Raw genomic sequence first — 19,387 nt, 5'->3', positions numbered from 1 at the left:
AGAAATTTATAGCCATTTTTTAATTGATTTTTCCGGAAATTGATGAAAATTTTTGGTTAAACATTTTTAAAACGTTTCGGAATTTAATAAATTTTTTTGGCAATTTATGGTGATATTACAGGTAATGTAGGGTAAGTTATATTAAATTACTTAAAATTTAAATTAAAAACTTCTCTAAATTTCTGGAAATTTTTGATCATTAATGGCAATTTGATTAATTATATATGGTAACTTTACATAAATCACCGCAAAAGTCTGTTATTTGCAACTGAAATTTCGTTAAAGTTTTTACGGTAAGTCAGCTGAACATCTTAAAATGCCAGCTCATAGATGTATGATTTTCATTATTCACATCTGACGTAACTTTTCACTCCCTAGGGAGTAAAACGTGGAGCTTTAGTCCCGCTTCATAGACGTCGAAAAGGGCTGAAATCATACATTTGTCAGAAAAGTATATCCATCAATCCTTTCTTAACAGTAAGGAAAATTTAGTAGATCGTGATAATCTTTGAGAATTAGTCCAAAGTTCAATTGAAATTAAATCACGTTCGAACATTGGCGAATCATGGAAGTTCTCCACACTCACCCCATAGAAGGTAATTGTTTTTCATTCTTAATGCCTTCAAATTATATAAGTGGTAATGTTTATTATTAATTATTGTAATTCAATATTATTTTTTAATTTCGTAAACAAATTTTATAAGCTTTCCCTTACATAATAAACAAATAATATCGACTGTCAATTCTTTCTCACTAGATATTACTATTTATGTAATTTGAAGACAATTAGAGATAAAACCAATTATTGTCATACTGTAAATAACCAAAGTATGCATTTGCTTTTATAATTAACAAATAATAAAGAATCTCCAACCTGTCACACTAAGTAGCACCAATAATATAATTTAAAGGTACTATGAAAGTAAACGATGCACTTGTTTATATAATCTGTTTACAAAAAAAAAAAAAATTTTATCGGAAAACAAATTTTCAGGATGAAATATAATCTTGTCGATAAAATGAAGCAATTTTAACTTACAAATCAACTTTGTAGAAAAACTTTTCCCGATGTTGATATTTTGCTGATATAATTTGTTTCTATTGGATTTTATATCCTGTTAATTATTTATAGTCTTTGCATACTTCGACATTAATTTTGATCGGAAATGAGAATAATTAAGTTATTTATTTAAAGACAAAAAATAATAATGAATTGTTAAATTTTTTTCTTTGTTTACTTGTATAAAAAATACTGGGAGCGTGCATTATTTTGAAGAATTTCTAAAAGATAGCGTTACTTGTGCTATATCGCAACGACGCATATCGTTACTATATGCATGTTCAAGTCCCATTATATGCCCTTTAGTTTTAATTATAACTCGTTTTCCCGAAGTGGAAACAGCTTAGATTTTGTAGCATTAAAGATGTCGGTTTACGTACCAACAAAGCGTCATTCACGGGAATTTTTACTTTCCTTTGTCAAATTAAAATTAAAATTATTTCTTTAAAAGAAGATATTACACGTTCTACTCCATTGGGAATCCAACCACAAAAATTCTGATTGCCGGTGAGGTGCTTTTCCAATCAAGCTATTAGAGGGATCAGAATAAGAACTCTTAATTCAAGAAAACAACGCTAATTTTGAGCTAGGTGTTAATGGTACAAGCAATTATTTTCAATGAATCTGTTATATCATCAGCGAATGTTACCTTATCGACAGTAGACAACCCTCGAAACTATGTAGGCAGAAAATCCACAATATCGATCAAGTTAAGAATCTTCAATAACAGAAAATGCTTAACGTCTTAATCAGACTACATTGAAAATAATTTTTAAAAATTAAGATTAAAATTATTTCTTGAGAAAAAAGATCCTGCTACTTTTTCACTTTATTGCGAATCGAATCACAACACTTTTTTTGACGAAATAATTGTAATCTTAAAGTTGAAAAATGTATTCTCTATCTACTCTGATTAAGAGTTTAAACATTTTCTGTTATTAAAGATTCTTAACTTGATCGATATTATGGATCTTCTGCCTTTATGGTTTGGAGGGTGGTCTACTGTCGGTAAGGTAACATTCGCTGATGATATAATAGATTCGTTTAAAATAATTTATTTGTCAATTGAAAGAAAATTGCTGCTGAAAGTCTTCAATTGCTTTTCGAAACTTCGAGGGACTGAACTCTATCGATTAAAATGTGAGTATTGGTTTAACCAGTTCTAGACGCTTAAATGCACTAGGAATAGTCCAAAAGCAAGGAAATTGGGTGCCTTTCGAAATGAAGCCAAGAGACGTGGAAAGGAGATTTTTCACTTATGAACATCTACTCCAACTGCAAAATCGTAAGGGGGTTCTGCATCGTACAGTCACTGGCGATGAGCAGTAGATTCGCTATGATAATCCTAAGCGTAGGAAATCGTTGGTTTATCTTAGACAGCAATCAGCATCAAAACCAAAACCGAATATTCATATACCGTAGTTCATGCTCTGTATTTGGTTGGATCAGCAGGGTGTAGTGTACTATGAGTTGATCCAAACTAATAAAACCATGACGGACGACCTTTTTCAAAAACAACTAATGCAATTGAGCTAAGCGTTAAAGGAAAAAAGACCGTAATACGAACTGACACCTTTACCGATCCATGACTCATGGTCTTTCGGAACAAAGATTCTCTTCTTATAAGTTTTAGCAAAGATGAGTGAATACGCGTATATGAAATAGACGCAGATTACAGGAAGAACAAAATAATTTATTAACGCAAAATACAAAAGATGTTTGACGTAACGTGGTCTAGAATCAACTGACTGATAATAGACAGATGAACATCCGAGGTTGGACAAAACAATTATAATTGATAATTTCAACACTTCCCCTTGAGACAACCTCAATATTTCAAATTGGTATCTTCGATAGTCCCAGGAGACGAACACACTGTTCGTGTTTTGGTTTCGTTAAGGCCTTGGTTAAGACGTCGGTAGGCATGTCTTTAGATGCGACGTGCTCCAACACTCTCTCACCCGACTCCACAATCTCACGAACAAAATGATGACGTATGTCGATATGTTTGGTTTGTGCATAATATACTGGATTGGTAGCTAGCTTTTGTGCACTGTAGTTGTCAACTAATGACTTCATTGGCTTGTTAACAAACTCTCCAAGCTCCAATAGAAAACGTCTGAGATAAATGGCTTCCTTGGTCGCTTCGCTCATCGCCATATGTTCGGCCTCCGTTGTTGACAAGGCCACTGTACGTTGCTTCCTTGAATCCTAAGCAACTACTCCACCGCTCATAGAGAAAGCGTAGCCTGTAAACGAGCGCCTATCATCAATAGAGCCTCCCCAATCCGCGTCCACATAGCCCACCAGAGGACTGTCATCACGTCTGTAGAAGATCCCGTAATCATCTGTGCCCTTTAAGTACCGAAGTATCCTCTTCGCTGCATTCCAGTGAGTCTTGTTGAAACAGTCATTGAATTGACTTAACATACTGGCTGTGTGAGCGATGTCGAGGCGTGTTGCCACTGACAGGTACAGCAAACTTCCGACTAATTCCCGATAAGGAGGTTTCTCGCCTTCTGACTCGAACCAAGGGTCACCTCTGACAAGGTTCGTACCAACATCTAAAAGGGTTGATACAGGGTTGCACTGTTCCATCCCGAATCGTTTAAGAATGTCTGTAATGTACGTCTTCTGGTTGATAAAAATTCCCTCGTCGTTTCTAACAAAGTCCATTCCCAAACAACGCTTGAGATCCCCAATGTCCTTTATTTCGAAATGATCCGATAATTCACGTCCGAATCGTGAAATTTCTTTCTGATCTTTAGACATCACCAGAATGTCGTCGACATAAATTACGATAATCACCAAATCTTCCTTCCCGTGTCTTAAATAAACACAAGGATCCGCTCTCGTTGGATTCGCACCTAAAGTCCACAATTCCCTGTCAAATCGTCTGTACCAGGCGCGACCAGCCTGTTTGAGACCGTACAAAGCTTTTCTCTTAAGACAGACTTTATTGCCTCGAGCCAACTCGTTGAACATCGTCTTGGCTTTGTTGAACAATTGATCCTGGTTCTGTTTTTCGTTGATTATGTATTTTAGAAAATTCTCCATCCAATCTGGTACCTCCATGAAAACTTGCTCATCCAATTCGCCGTTGAGATATGCAGTTGCCACATCGTACTGTCGAATATGCATACCGTTTTTCACTGCAAAAGCAATTGTCGTTCGTATAGAGCTCAATCTTGCAACTGGTGCGTAAGTCTCATGGAAATCCTTACCATACTGTTGAGAATAGCCTTTTGCCACGATCCTGGCTTTTCTCTTTTCCAGGATACCGTTCGTATCATATTTATTTCGTAATACAAAACGACTGCCAATTACCTTCGAGGCCTTAGATCTGTCCACCAGACTCCACGTGTCCTTCATGAGAATCGAATTCACTTCATGCGCCATGGCCTCCATCCATTCGTCTGATTCTCGGCTATCCATTGCTTGAGTAACAGGAATCTCAGTTCGAAAGCGAAATCGGTCTCGACCTCGTTTGCACTGCACGTCATCCCATAGATCTTTCTCGGTCTTCCAGGAAGACCTGTGCGCACCAAGCGGGGCCTACCTCGTCTTCTAGCAACCATCGGATCATCAGCAGGGAAACCTAGAAAATCTTCAACATCGGACAATTCTTGTTCATTGTTGACATCATTAGGTATCTCCAGCTGTTCTTCATTGGCCTGATTGCCACAATCTTGTTCATTAGCAAGATCAATCTCGATGAATGCTTCATTTCCCTCAATTTCGTTGACATTTTTCGGTGAATTTAACGACTTTCGAGTATCGTTCTCTTCTGGGCGGAAATCTTCATAGTGCTCGATCGAACGAACAGGAATTTTATCCAGGAAACTCACGTCTCTTGATATTTCGACTCTCCTTTCTTGTGGAACCCAAATCCTGTATCCTTTCGATTCCAAGCTACATATATCCCACAAAGATTCCTTTTCTTGATTTTGGCTCGATTTTTCCTTTACCTGGAGATCTATCAAGAACGTAGACTTCACTCCTAAATCGTTTTAAATCGGCCGCATTTGGAGGTTTTCCAAACCAAACTTCGTATGGAGTTCTTCCATTTACCTTGGTGGCAATCCTGATTGTATCTGTAAGCACCTTGCCATTTCCTTCAACGTTCTATTTCGCCTCTCAGCAACGCCATTTTGCTCTGGATTGTAAGGTACAGTCAACCGTCGTGATATTCCGTGCTTTTGGAGTAATCGGTTTAAACTTTTATTATCATACTCCTTTCCGTTATCCGACTGCAAACATTTTACCTTTCTATCTTGCTGCGTGTTCACCAAAGCTCTGAAAATGTCAAATTCATTCATTACCTGATTCTTGTGGCTGATAAATTTTACCTCACACCGTCTGGCTGAATCATCAATGAAAGTGACAAAATAACACTTCTTTGCATGTGAAGCAACACGCATTGGACCGCAAACGTCAGAGTGAATGAGTTCTCCCACTTCTGTCACTCTTTCGGATGCCGTAGGAAAAGGAGCGCGACACATCTTCCCCTGGAAACAAACACTGCACTCAAAATCTTCACTGATGCCCTAGACGTCGATTCCTGTAATGGAGCCTGTCCTAATGGCCTGACGAAGAGATTGAACATTTAGGTGCCCCTTCTGAATGTGCCAGTCTTCTAGAGAATTTTTCTTCGGAATACTCTCTGCGACATCTGCTTCAAAAATGTTTTTGCACTCGGGACCAGTTAAATCTCGGAGAAAATACAAGTCGTTTTCACGATTGGCAGTGAATAATAGGTTCCCGTCGCGATTAATGACCTCGGCCTTGGTTTCACTGAACAGGACATTGTGTCCGTTATCAGTAATTTTCCCAATTGAAACGAGATTCGTGTGCAGGTCTGGAACGTACAAAGTGTCACTCAACGTTATCACTTTTCTCTCATCATCCAATTTCTTCACGGTTTTTACAGTGCCTTTTCCCAATATTTCAGTAGATGCACTGCTACTAGCAAGACCTAACCTTCCTCGATTATATTCTTAATCGATTTCCGCGAACGAATTGATATCCTTGCACATATGGGATGTGCACCCACTGTCAAAACACCAAGCATCACAATTCATGCTATTTCCGGTTTGAAAAACTTTGACTTCTGACGTGTCCAGTGACGCAAACAGACTCACATTTTCAGCACCCTTCGCGGAATGTCCTGTTAGCTTGTTCACATTTTTGCAGTTTTTTGCCCTATGCCCTATTTCACCGCACTTAAAACACTCCATTTTCGAATCCCCTTTCACATTTTCATCTTTATCTCCTTTACTATGCTGGTTTTGTTTGTTTCTGTTTCTAAATTTTCCCACAGTCATCGCATTCTGTACTGGATTTCGACTTGTTTCTTTTCGAGCATCGAAGTCTTCCGAAATTTTGATTCGAAGCGTTTCAAGAGGCGGCAATTCGTCACGTGACGACATCGCGTACTGAAAATTCTCAAAGTTTTCCGGAAAGCTACGCAGAAGCAAGACAGCCAATAAATCCTTATTGATTTCAACTTCTAATTCTGCCAACTTATCTACCGTATCGAAAAAATCCCTAGAATGTTCTTGTGCATCGTCACCATCTCGCATTTTCAAGGACATCAAGTGATATAAGAGCGCAACTTTCCGCGCTGGACCCTTAGATTGATAGATGTTCTCCAACTTGGTCCAAATTTCTCGCGTGGATGTACAACTTTTTATTTGCTTAATTTCAGTTGGACTGATTGCAAGCACAATGTCCGATTGCGCTTTCAGATCAGCTTCTTCCCATCTATCTGCTTCTTGTTTAGATGCTGCATTGCCTTGCACAACCTCGGGTTTAACAATTCTGCCACTCACATAACCCCACGCGTCGTTCTTGATGAGAATTGCACGCATTTGAAGTTTCCAAGTGTCGTAATTGTCCTGATTGAGCACTTCAAATCTTAAACTGGTCGCGTTCATCCTGACGATTTACTTACGAATCCTGTCGAAACCGAAGTCAACCTCAAAAAAGAAAATAACTCGAGTCTTGATCTCAACAAAAATTTCTATTTTTCCAATGTGTTCTCGGCCAATAACCTTTTAGCAAAGATTAGTTAACGCGTATATGAAATAGACGCAGATTTCAGGAAGAAAAAAATAATTTATTAACGCAAAATACAAAAGATGTTTGACGTAACGCGGTCTAAAATCAACTGACTGATAATAGACAGATGAACATCCGAGGTTGGTCCAAACAATTATAATTGATAATTTCAACAATAAGGATCCAAAAAATGGGTTGCTTCGTGAATAGCTTCAAAAGGCGAGTCGTTTTTCCGATGAGATATCCGTACGCTGCCAGAAAGATGAGAGAAAGTTGTGGTTAGTGATGGATAGTATTTTGAATGATCAACTGGTTACCAATTTTTTAAAACAGACCAGCAATTTTACAAAAAAAGTCTCTCAAAATTAATCCACAGTCCAAATCAATAAAAATTAAAATTAAAAAATCTGATCCACACACGCTCTTATGCAACTATTGCTAATCACTTCTTAGAAAATTTGAAAACCTTTTAATGATTGCAGGTTGTAGTTGATTTTGAATAGTAAATTTCAGATTCGGGCCACTGTGTGGCGTCTATTTTCGAAAAGACTAAATCCCAAATGACTAAATCCAGATTCGACTGTATTTATATTGGATAGCCTATGTAAATTTAACACATTTTAATTTTTTTCCTTCAAGATGTGAAACCTGTTCATCCTGATTATCCTGTACAAGTATTTGAAGCTCTTCGTGCAGCGACAGACTTCACAATTCAAGTAGATATGAAAGATCTCTCTATTTTTAGAGCCATACTAAAATTGAAAGAACAAGGGGGATATCAGTATCTACCCTCATGGATGCAATCAAATAACCGGCAGCGGTATAAGGAATATCACGCTTTTATATTAACGTCAAATTTTGATAGTTATGCGACAGAAGAAAAGTTCTTTCCTCACGTTGTATATAAGAAAAATGATCCTAAAATTCACACTCCAGATATAGCTTTTGTACCATTTGAAACTTGGTGTACCGCTACAGCTTTTAAACCTTTTTATTATAATCATCGATTCAGTCGTAAGGAAATGTCTAACAAAATTTACATAACAATACCGAGAACTTCAGATATTTATGCTGCAAAATTGACCGATTTTCAAGGCGACCAACCAAAAGTGAAATATGATTTTTAATTTCTGGAATATTTTAATTAAGTCGCATGTGCGGACATATCTTATGTAAATTAGGTATATACATATACATCAGGCTTCCCACTAAGAGGTTTCTTAATAACAGCGATTGCACTGATCCGTGTTCAAATAGTACCCCTACTACCACCCTTGTTTTGAAAGCCACTGGATTCATTTTAAAACTTCTCCATAAGAGCGCGATTATTTAAAAAATAATAATCAAAAGTGCATTTTTTTGTCATTTATCCATCCGTGCGATCTTTTTTAAGAGTAGCGAGTTTCGATTTGAAAAATTACACATATGAGTATAACGTTTAGACACTATACGTACAATAAAAATCTAGACACGTCGATCGCTCTTATTGAGAGACCCGCTTACCTTTTGAGCGAGCTGGCTTTCACGTAGAAGTGGGGGACTATACTTGTCGAAAACTCCTTTTTTCTACTGTCACGTGAGCGCTCGTATTGGGAGAAGAAGGTCCTTAAATCATGTACGTAATTTTTGAAAATTTGCAAAAACTTTCTTCTTAAGATTATCGATGCATTTGTATATATTATCATATTTCGTTTTAAAAAAAATGTGTTGAAAATTGATTGGAAACTCTTTTCGGAGAATTATAACATTTATAATTATTATTATTGTTATTATTATATTATACTAATATATGATTATTTCTTAAAAATGTTTATTTTCGTGTTGAAAAGTCAAATAAAATTTTTAGGATGAAATATCAATTCTTTTTTTTTTAATTTGTCTTTCTCATTTATAAATGCACCTGTATTAGTAGATTGTTCATTTTTCTTAGACAACAGTTTTATAGTTTGGTTAAAAATTTAACAATTTTCTTGAATTTATACTTTTTGGTTGAAAATTCTGCTGTTTTGTAACAAATTCAACTACATCGTAAAAAATTTTCTTTTTATTTCAATTTAATATTTTATTGCTGGAAAGAGAACTGAAATCTCTTTTGGATGAAAATTCAACTTTAAAGTAAAAAATCCTCTGTTTCAGTAATAATTACATCTTTTTTAGACAGAAATGCAACTTTTTGCTAGCGAATTAAACTATTTAGTGAAAATTCATTCTTTTTAGTTGGAAAAATTCTTCTTTTTTATTGTAAATTCAATTTTTGCCTAGAAATACATTTTTAAATAAAAAATTCATATTTTCAACTTGAAAAGTCAACTGGAAACTTTTATTGACAAAAATTTCAGTATTCAACTTTTTTAATAGAAATTTCATTTATTTTTAAGGAAAATTACACCTTTAGGTTATAAATTGTTCTTGTTTGCTTGAGGATTCCACTATTTTGTTAAAAAGATTTAGTTGAATCAGTTTGTTAAGAAATAATTTTTAGTTACTGAAGATTTATAGTTCAAGTTAAAAATTAATCACTTTGGTTGAAAGTTTAACTGTTCTATTAAGGATTAATATTTTTAAATTGAAAATTAAGCTACTTGGGTAAAAATTAAATTACAGTGTTAAAAAGAGTTTTCCTTTGCTTGAAAATTTAGCTGATTGGTGGAAAAGTCTCTTTTGGTTTAAAATTTTGTTTTCACCTCTAAATGCAACTTTAACATTTTGTTAGAGATTGGTTTGATATTCAATTTTTGTTGGGTAAAAATGGATCAGTCTCGTGCGAAATTAACTTTTGTCTAAAAAGTCATATTTTTGTTTTAAAATTCAAATTTGATATGAGAAAACTCGTCTGTTGGCGTGGAGGTTCAACGATTTAAATGAAATTTCATTTCTCTCTTGAGTGAAATATCTTTATGTGTTGAAAATTCGTCTTTTTGTTTTTAAAATTCTTTTTTTTTTGTATAAATATCATCTTTTCCATTAGTATATAAACTTTTGAACTTTTTTGCAAATTTATATTTTTAGGTTAAAAAATCAACTAATAATTTAAAAATGTAATTATTTATTACAAAATATATATATTTTTTTAAAATAGCTAAATCAATTTTAAGAAATATATTTGTATCTGAAATACTGTTTCATTTGATTTATAAAAGATTCTATGATAAAATCAATACCAAATTATGTTGTTGGTATTTTAATATTAATGATCAAGAAAAATAAAAAATTATTTAAGAAAAAATATAATCTTTTTGAAAATGACGTTCTCGGGCGCCTTATCTAATTCTACTAACAATAACTAGCAAAACATTGTTAAAAACTGAAAATTACAAACATCAAGGGGGGGGGTAGAAATATTTGATTATGGCTTTTTACTGGGGTGGGGGTTTAGAGAGGGCTTATTATCCGTTGCATGATTTAAGCACGGCCTCTTATGTAAATTCTGTATGATCATAAATATATCTTTCTTAACTTATGTATAATTATGTATTATATGTAAACTATGTATAATTCTATATCCTACGTAAATTATGTATAATTGATATATCTTATTTAAATTACGTATGGCCAATCATATAAATAAATAAACTTATCACTTAACACTAATAGTGTTTTACATTTTCATTATAATGTGGAGATCTTGTTTTTATGTGAAAACTGAATAGCGTGGATTTCCTTCAATATCCATGTTTCCAGACCGACTCAATCCGAAAAACAGGTTCAGGTTGCAAATGATTGGACGATTTCAAATTCCCGGTCATTTCCTGATTTTTCCCTGGTGAATTTTTTCAATTTTCCAATACAACGAAAACGACCATATTCATATTTTTGAAAAACGCAGACTTACCCTTCTCAAACCCCTCCACCACTCATCTTAATAGATTTCAAATTTTAAATCTAGTTCGCAACACTACTTCGTAACTCTGCTTTTTTCGGAGACATTTTTTGGCTTTTTTCTTATTCTGTGCAACCAGCTCTTTCTCTCGCTCGCTCTCTCTCTCTTTCTCTCAGAGCTTCCAGCGTTTTCATCAATACCCCCCTGATCCTTTTTATTCAGAATTCATTTAATTCTCTCTTCTGTACTCTTCCCTCCCCCTTCCACCCTGCCAACCTCTCTAACATATGCAACCATGTTTTTTGCTCATCCCTACATACTCTACAAATATTCTCTTCTTCTTTCATCCAATGCTTGCATGATCTTGTCCCCTGTCCCATTCTGAATCTCACTGCTTTATTCCGTTTGCTCTCCTTTTTATTCATTTCCAGGTACTTTGGTTCCCCCTGCCTCATAATCATTCTATACCAACTGTTGTACCTTGCATCTTCGATTTTTCCACATGATTCCTCATCTGGACTAGCCTTCATCTCTTCATCTCTGCTTGCAAATCCTCCACATCTCTTTCCTAACATTTCATTGCTCCATTTTCCAAGCTATATTCCCATATTGCCTTATTTCTTTTCAACTTTGCAATCGCCCCATTTAGCTTATCTCTAGTAATCTCGTGTTTTATGTCCTCGTTCCCATTGACAACTTCTCTTCCTTCTCCCTTTACCCTATACTCGACTCCTTCTCACAGCCCCTTGAAGTGATTCGGCCACTCTTTATTCCTATTTCTTAATTGATACCTTTCGTTCCTCCTTTTTCCATATTTATCACTTCCCATTCCCTGCCTTCTTTTACCGCTTTCCCTACCTCTGCCATGTATCTTTCTTTCCCCTTTCTCTCTTTTTTACTCCATCATTCTCTTATGCTCCCTCTTTCTCCTGTTGAGTTCTCCTTTTTTCATTTTCCCTTTCCTCTATTTTCTTACACTCTCCTTCATCCCACCTTTACTTTCCCTGCATTGATCGTCTCTCCAGTCTCTCCTAAACCCCCTTTTCTTTTTTCGCGGCTTTACCTCTTCCCTTAATTTATGCATCGTTCCTTTTAGTTATTCTAGCGGTATGTCAACATCTTCCTTTTCCAAACTTCCTAAATCCTCGTTTTCTATTTTTGTTTAAATTCTCTCAATTGCTCCTTCCCCCGAATTCCCATTTTCAATTTTACTTCTCTCTCTTTTTCTCTTCCCCCAACGTGACACCTAATTTGGTGGCAGCGGTAGATTGTCACTTCCGTTTAAATTGAGTTTTTTTATCAACAAAATTTAACTTCAGCCCAGTTGTAAAGATAGCTATTTCATCGGCACTCAAGAGAATAAGTCCTTCTTGGTTAGGTTTAATGGTTACCTTCGGGGCAAGTCAATGTTCGAAATGCATGATAGCCGCTGGTATACTTCGCCTCATCGCTACCTCTGCGATCGTTAATAAAACAACGAAAATATCCTGAATTTACCTTGTATGTAATCTTTGTAGCAAGATTGTACAAGGGAAGAAAATAAATCAACGTTATCTATTATTATCGATCAACATTCGTGTTTTAGATCATCTCGCCTACTAACAACTTTTTAAGTCAAAATTGCTGCTGAATATCCTAATTCGAACTCAAAATTATGCAAATAATCCACAAATAGTGTGGAAATTACAAGTGAAAGGTAAAAAAGTTATACATTCATTAATTGGGAAAATTTGAAACCTTTTTCAGTTTTGAACCCTTTCATCAATTTTATTAATTTCAAAAAGCTTTTGAGTGCAATGTGCTAAGTAATTCAATACTGTGGCATAGGACTGAGAGTTCTTGAAAGGCAAGCCACAACGCTTTACATCTTGTAATTGCCCTGACTGTCTTGATCTAATATAGGAACAAGGCAACTCGCGGCCAGAAATCAACGTGATTAAGGTCAGACAATCCACTTGAATTGTAACAAATAATATTTCATTTAAACAAATGCAAATGTCAATCCATTCTTAAAAAAAATACATTTGCTAGAGTTGTTACATGAATTGAACATTCTGCATCTGTCAAAGTATCTATTCCTATATAATCACTTTTTTTAACATGGACATCACTAAGTAATCGCCATCTTTTACAAAATGCCTAAAGATCCTGATGAAACTCAGTTTACTGACGATATCAATCGCACACTCAGTGAAGCTATAGTGACCTCCATGGCAGAGTGTTTCGCCGCACAACAGCGAATCATAAACATCCCTAGTTATGACGGGAAAAACATGTTTATAAGAGATTTTATTCAAGATATTGTAAACGGAGATTCATCAAAACCAGCTAACTGTGAAGGTCAGTATCTTGAAGCGGTGTTGCCCCAACTAAAAGGCGCAGCCAGAGATAGTATTCACGGACAAAGTTCGAGAAAAATTAAGGATTTATTTAAACACCTGAAACAACGTTTTGCCCCTTGCAAAAATGTACGCGTCGTATCTCCATCACAACGGCCTTGTAAAAATCCTTGCAATTGCTGTCCTGGAATAACGTAAGGTCTGCTGATAGAACGCGAGCCAGAAAACAAATTTTTTGGAATGAAGCAATGATCGTCTAAATGATTTCTGCAAGATTTGACGTTCTCGGGGATATATATTTTTTTTGCAATGAAAACTTCCACTCTACATTCCAGTGCAAGCCTCTGTTTATCAATTTTAGCTTCGCAAGACATGCAAGATTGACTTCCGGTTTGAGTCAATACGTTAAGTCTCTTACAAGAAGGGTCCCTTTCAACTGCAGCTACTTCATTAAGAATAGACTAATTACATTTGAAGCATATACTGGTGAAATGCGTAAGAATAAATGGTGGCCTATTAAATCCATTTCTTCTCATAATAGTGATTTCGCATTTATTAGCATATTCATCGCCATCTTTGCGAGCTATCTGTCCAGGAACTCATGCTCTGTCACAAATGTAGCAACGTAGACGATTTCTGAGATCCATATTCAAATATATCTTCAGCAATCTGGAAGTACTGGTTTTTTTTCAATGTAGAATTCTATTCTAATTATTGGAAAAATCACTTCATAAGAATAATCAGTTAAACACAATTTACTTTTGAATACAAATATCATACAAACTTTGGAATTTTAAAGATACTTACCACTATAAGAAACGAAACTAATAAAGTTAGTATCGTTTTCTACTTGGCGGTTTTTATACGTTCTTAGATTTATAGTCTGAAGTAGTAATAATGTTAAATGAAATACACATATTAGACTACTTTGACGCATGAAATGAGTGAAGCTATTCACAAGTTTCATAACAAAGAAGAAGTTTTTTCTATTACTTGTAACTAACTTCACTAAGTTTCCGTTTAAACAATGCAAATGGTGTATTTCATTTAATCTAAGTTCTAAACAAGAAACAGTTTACAGATTTCATATGTTTATTCTTATAATATTAGGCAGCATTTGCTTCTTTTTCTGACGTTTTTATTACATAGTCCATCATAATTAAGTAAATGATTTTTTCACTGATTTATCAAACAATGATGTAATTATACCTTAAAAATAATAATTAATTTTCATACTTCTAAAGATATGTTAAAATAAGGATTTTAGAAATCACTTACACTGTTAAGTTTGTGACAGAGAATATATAGCTGAGCAAGGTGACTGGAGTAGTTGAAGATCATAATCCTACCGAATGCTAAATCGCCTTTCCATGCTAAAATTCATTCCATTATCCACCTCTGATCCTTACATTAAAAAATGTAGAATATGTTTAAAATGTAATTAGTCTATTCTTAACGAAATAATAGCTAATGAACATGATCGTACTCGAAACCTAATGTGTTGATGCAAACTGGTAGTGGAGCCTGTATCCTACATTGTTCCAACCGCAATTGATACTGGGCTTATTTTAGAACCATTGCTGCCTTCAAACTGTCAGTGTTGCAGTTAATGAAAAATATTCAGCACTTGGTATTCTACCGTTTCGGGAAGAAGACGATACATGTGCTTGAATGCTTGATATATCATCGGCACAGTCGCACTTGATATTGACGTGTTTTAACACTGTTGCTACCCTTCAACTGCACGTGTTGCAGTTAATGAAAAATCTTAAGAGCTTAATGTCCAAAAGTTGCTTTTAGTGGACGAAATATGGCACAATAGCATTGATACTGATTTTATTTCAGCGAAACTGCTCCTTCAAACTATCAATATTGCAGTTAGTCAAAAATATTAGCCGCTTAGCGTTTGATAGTTGCTTAAAGTGGGCGATATACATGATTGTCATAATAGCACTTGATACTGATCTCCTCTTAGGACTGCTTTTGCCCTCAAACTGTGAATATTGCAAATAAATGAAAATATTGAGCTCTTAGCGTTCAGATGTTGTGAGAAGCGCGCTGATTTGAACTACGTGAAATTAAACGAAAATTTACGTTTAATGTTCTTTTTTATAATAATATTTAAATAATTATTGTTGTTGAATTATGCCTAAAAGAAAATGTGTTAACATACACATTGTTTTGAATGAATGACATTCGTAATAAATTTTTGGAGCAATATTTTTGCAAGTCGTTTGGCAATTGTTCAATCAACTTCCATTTGCTGAAATTTGTTCCGCTAAATCATAAAAACTTAGTATTTCTTGAGTTTGAGTAATTACAAAATAAAAATAAACTATTTCCACTAATACTACTTAACTATGTGATGGATTCTAGAAAATCCAAACTTATTATGATACTTGGTAATTCGCACAATGTATCCTTACGACTTTTTCGATGCAAAAAAAATGAATATGGGTATAGAATTTTCAAGATACAAAAAGAATGAAGAAAATTACTATTGCAAGCCAAAAAATGTACGATATAAAAAAATTCAAGAGAACAAAAACCTTGCTTTTTGAAAGCCCAAGGAGATCAGCGTAATAACTTCTTGAGTTTCCTTGAAAAATCATGAATTAAAATTTTGACCACACAAAAATAAAAAAAAATATAAAAAATTTCATTTCACCCAAAAAATATCTGAAAATTTTCTATGCATTACTTTTCTACCGGAAACGTAGTATTCGTTTTATTTATAATAAACATTTTTCAGTAATAATTTTTTTTATTGGATGCGTAGTTTTTTTTGGCAGAAAGTTAATTTTCACAGTTGAGAATGCATATGTTTAAGTTAAAATTCAACCATTTGGTTCGACATTATTTTGTTTAAGATTTATCATTTTAGTTCAACAAACAGTTCCTCAGTTGAAAATTGAAACCTTTTTTGTTGCAAAAAGAATTGTTTATTCAAAATTAATTTAGTTATCTAAAAATTTAAAAATGCCCTTTTTTCTAAAAATAATGCATTTTTGGTAGCATATTAATTCTTTCAATTTAAAATGTAACTATTCCAATTTTTTTTTGAATTTTATGTTTTTTGTGTGTAGAAGATTAACTCTTTAAACTGAAAATTCAACTATTCCGTTCTTGTTGGAGAAATTCATATTTTTGTTTAAAACTTCAACCATTTGATGAAAAAACCGATTTTTGAATTCCAAAAGTAACAATTCCGTTGTAGTTTAAAAATTCTACTTTCTTCATTGAAAAATTTATTTTAATATTTGATTTTTAATAAAAGAGCTATTATTCAAAGCAAAAGAATAAAGTCAAATCCTTGCCTCAAGGTTGTAAACGTTTAAATTAGAGAAATTAATTTTCATCCATAAAAATCGATTTAAGAAGTTAAGAATTTAACTGAAGATTCCTTAGTTAAGCTGAAATTTAAATTATTTTGTGAAAAAATAAGTTCCCTTACAAAAAAAAACACTTTTTTTAGTACAAGATTATTAATTTTCTTATTGCTAAATCATAATATATATTATTATAATATTATAATATTTTTATTAATATATTGGCATTATTCACTACATTTATTTATTTGTTATGTCGAGTAAGAACTTTCTTCAGAATATTTCTAAAAAAGTTCATTCATTTTAGCTGAAAATAAATTTATTATTGTTAAAACGATGACTATTTTGTTCAAAACTCGTATTTTCTGTTCAAATATAACTAAGAAAAAATTTTTTAATCCTTTTTAAATTTTTTAACCTCCTAATAACTTCAAATTATTCCAATCTTTTGGTTAAATTTTTTTTTAACTCTGCAAAATTGAGAAAATTGTCTTAAAATCTTGCAGATTCTTCTTCAAACATTTTAAAAATCTTTTAAAATCTTTTAAAATGTTTAAAAATGTTTCCAAATCTTTTTACATATTCTATGGAAATTATTTATTAAAAATAAAAAAATACTTTAATTTTTGTTCAAGTCTTCCATATTTTTCTCCACCTATTTTGAAATCTTTAGAACCTAAAATTATTCCTGTATATTTGAACCTAAGAAATTAAAAGCTTTCGCAGAAATAAAAAAAAAGTAATTACAAAATATTCTTAAATTATTAAAAAGCTTTTACATTTTTTTGGAATTCTTAAAAATAATTTTTTCCTATAATTGAACTTTTTTTATATCTTTCAAAAGATATGAAAGTCGATTTTAAAATGTTAACGTTCTCAAATACGAGCTTTTATATGCCAAGGTTAGCACTATGAACTTACAGCGCAAAGCAAGTTTACGATTCGTGCCAGAAAAGGGGGAAATTCAAATAGCAGAATGCTATGCATACACGAAAAATCAGATTCTTCATTTTTTTCAGAATTGACGCCTCAGTCATGTTATTCTATATTTTGAAAAAATGAGGTTGCTTCATATTCTGGTGGCCAGCCTGGTATTTATTTTACATTCTGTTGGTGAGTATTGTAAAATTAGATTTCTAAAATATTTAAGGGGACGTAATTAAATTACGCATAAAAATAATTCTACCGTCCCCCTCTTCCTATACACAATTTTTATTTTTTGTAAATGTTTTGTTAGTTATTTCTATTACAATTATAATATTTTTATTAAACTTTTTCATGCAACTTGTGTCGGTTTCCATCAATTAAATTTTTTTTATTTTCAATGCTATTTTTCACGATTTAAACTAAAAATACGTGTCGAGCGTAAAATGGCTCGAAGAACATTTGTAAATTTTAATCAAACATAAAATTTTATTACTTAAAATGTTATTTTAGCTTTTTAATGCAACATTTTTCATTTTCACTGATGTGTTTTGGTACCTTGCATCGTTCTTGCAAAGTTTTGATTTTTTATTGTGAATGTTGTTTTTTACAATAAAAACAAAAACTACAAATTCTACAAACAATGATGTATAACAAATTTTTCGATCTTTTTTAGGTGGACAAATTTTACCTCGCTATTTTTTTCATATCGTGTGCTATTTGTAAAAAATTTAATGTTTCTATTTCTAATGCCACTTTTTACGAATAGAACAAAAACTACGCGTCCTATCAGAAAGTGAAAAATAAAAAATTTGGAGATCTTCTCTAAGTGCACTATTTTTATTTAATCATCTTTCGTCGTATCTTGCATTATTTGCCCGTAAAATGGAATTTTACATTTTTTATTATTTTTCGTCCCGTCAAAATGTAAATTTTTCGAAAAAATTCAAAAAGTTGTTATGATAATCTTTTAGGTCCTTCAAAACTTAACATTTTAAATTTCTTGAATTTTTTTATATCATGTATTATTAAGCTTAAAATGTTCATTTTCTTTTCTTTTTTTCTATTTTGTACGTGCTATAACTCTGGTAAGTTTTTTGTATGTAAAAAAGTAATTTAGGAGAAAATGCTCGCATTTTAAAGTACTTCGAATAGCCGAGCACAGAATTTTTTGATCTTGAAAAAAGTGGTCTCTAAAATTTTGAAAATGCCCTCACTTTTTCAATCTTCATCCAAAATGGCTTCGCTACGAACTTAACCCTTAGTTTTCAACATTGAAAGAGTATAGAAAACACAAATCTAATAGACTAATTTTTTTTTAAGTTATCTTCCTCACATACAGACAGTCATGCATACAAACAGGGACGTCGGAGCCGGGTGAAATAAAAAAGCCATTAAATAATTAAATTTAATAATGAAATAAACCTAATACCTTTCTTAAATTTTTATTTTTGAACATATTTTCTGTGAATCAATCCAAGAAAAAAATTGTGCTGACCCCCCTGCATGCAGATATGCAAAAACAGACAGACATACAGACAGAAACATTCGTAAAAGCTTTTTTTTATTCAAAGTGTTTCAAAACGTGCACTTTTCACAAAAAAAGAGGGTGGTTGAATTTAAAACAAATCTGATTTCGTCTATGATGAGAATTTAAAAAAGTTTTCTAAAAGATGATTGTGCAGCATTATCAGTTTTATTAAAAAGAATGTTAAGGTAACACTGTGAAAGTTATCAACGAGTTCAGTCACCTGATCTTGAATCATACTTTGTCACGTACACCAACATAACGTTTTTACTATTTTTTCAGTTTTCGACTATTTTTAAACCTGCCCAACCTCTTGTTGACAACTGT

The sequence above is a fragment of the Belonocnema kinseyi genome, chromosome 1 (assembly GCF_010883055.1).
Source record: "Belonocnema kinseyi isolate 2016_QV_RU_SX_M_011 chromosome 1, B_treatae_v1, whole genome shotgun sequence".
Lineage (NCBI taxonomy): Eukaryota > Metazoa > Arthropoda > Insecta > Hymenoptera > Cynipidae > Belonocnema > Belonocnema kinseyi.
This window is presented reverse-complemented; position numbering follows the sequence as displayed.